This window comes from Aethalodelphis obliquidens, unplaced genomic scaffold (assembly GCF_003676395.1).
Source record: "Aethalodelphis obliquidens isolate GAN/ISIS:26980383/991018 unplaced genomic scaffold, ASM367639v1 scaffold36, whole genome shotgun sequence".
NCBI classification, from domain to species: Eukaryota; Metazoa; Chordata; class Mammalia; order Artiodactyla; family Delphinidae; genus Aethalodelphis; species Aethalodelphis obliquidens.
Genome location: NW_020837980.1, coordinates 8287467 through 8289152, shown reverse-complemented (window position 1 = coordinate 8289152; position 1686 = coordinate 8287467). Strand labels below are relative to the sequence as shown.

At 37.4% G+C, this 1686-nt stretch overlaps 1 non-coding gene across 1 annotated transcript; it reads left to right on the top strand.

Annotated features, from left to right (window-relative positions):
• The first annotated feature begins 1168 nt into the window (after nucleotides 1-1168).
• LOC113632441 (U6 spliceosomal RNA) lies at nucleotides 1169-1276 on the top strand. Its single transcript, XR_003437810.1, has one exon. It is a non-coding gene; the product is annotated as a U6 spliceosomal RNA (small nuclear RNA).
• The last annotated feature ends 410 nt before the right edge of the window (nucleotides 1277-1686 follow it).

The following is a 1686-nucleotide window of genomic DNA, read 5'->3' as shown; positions in this document are numbered from 1 at the left end:
TGTGTGTGTGTGTGTGTGTGTGTGTGTGTGTGTGTGTGTGTGTGTGTAAGGCACTCAAATTAATGCCCTAAATGAGAGGATCTCAGAGAAAACTACTTTTATTCTACTTATTCCAAAGACAGATTTACCTTAAAGAGCCATATTGTTCTCTGGATACCTAATGCTGGTACCACTGTTAGTTTATCAAAAACTTTGACTTAGTATGGTTGTAAACTTCCCCTTTCCATCTCTCAGAATAATGTCTCATGTTTGTTGACTCAGAGGAAAAATGATAATTTTATTTATCACTTAAACTTCAATGGGTTTCAAGGCAAAGTAAGCTAAAATTTACCAAAATAGCTTTAACTTTGTGCCAGGAAAAATTTAAATCTGGCGAAAGCTAAACCAACTGGGACATTTCAAGTTGAGAAGAGTAGTTGGGAAGATAGAAAATTATCTTTTAAAACAGATATTAGATGCCACAGCTTTCTGGGTATTCTTCTGAGCTACTAATGAGTTGACTCAAAGGATATGCAATCTGAAAGGGAAATAGAGATTACGTGTTAATTGTTAACAACTCCCACCACCCCCTTTTTTTGCAAAAGGGGAAATTGTGATTGATGCCTAAACCATCACCTGAACAAACACTTCTCCATTTTCAGAATTTAAAAAAACCAAAAAAGCAAAAAACTTTAACGCATGAGACAATATTTTCATTGCAAACAAATGAGAAGTAACTTGTAATATATGGGTAAAGCTGCTGAAAGAAACAATACTAACCAAAAGAGAAACTAAATTTGGTAGCCCAGGTTACTTGTATGTGATTTAACTGTTCTATTTAATCTATAAAAAATAACTCCCTGAGTGTTGACGAGCTACTACTGTGGGTGGAGTGTGGATGGTACCTGTCCTAAATATCTGATCCGTGAAGCATACATTTAAAAACACATTTTATAGGGACTTCCCTGGTGGTCCAGTGGCTAAGACTCTGCACTCCCAATTCAGAGGACCCGGGTTCGACCGCTGGTCAGAGAACTAGATCCCTCATGCAGCAACTAAAATCTCCTGCACGCCACAACGAAGATCCCACGTACTGCAACTAAGACCCAACACAGCCAAATAAATAAATAAATATTTTTAAAACCCCACATTTTTATAATTAAAATATAGGAATGGAAATATATATTTAGTGCTCGCTTCGGCAGCACATTTACTAAAATTGGAACGATACAAAGAAGATTAGCATGGCCCCCTGTGCAAGGATGACACGCAAATTCGTGAAGCGTTCCATATTTTTTGAGAGAGTGACATGGACATATATACACTACCAAATATAAAATAGATAGCTAGTGGGAAGCAGCCGCATAGCACAGGGAGATCAGCCCGGTGCTTTGTGTCCCCCTAGAGGGGTGGGATAGGGAGGGTGGGCGGGAGACGCAAGAGGGAGGGGGATATGGGGATATATGTATACATATAGCTGATTCACTTTGTTATACAGCAGAAACTAACGCAACATTGTAAAGCAATTATACTCCAATAAAGATGTTAAAAAAAAAAGAAATATATATATCTACACTCAGGAAGAATAACCCACGGGAGCTTATTTTCATATTTGAATTCAAAATACCTTTAAAAATTTAGTTTAACGTAACAGTTCCAGGAATACCACAAGCATGTTCATGCTGGTAACTTTCTATCAGAAAAGAT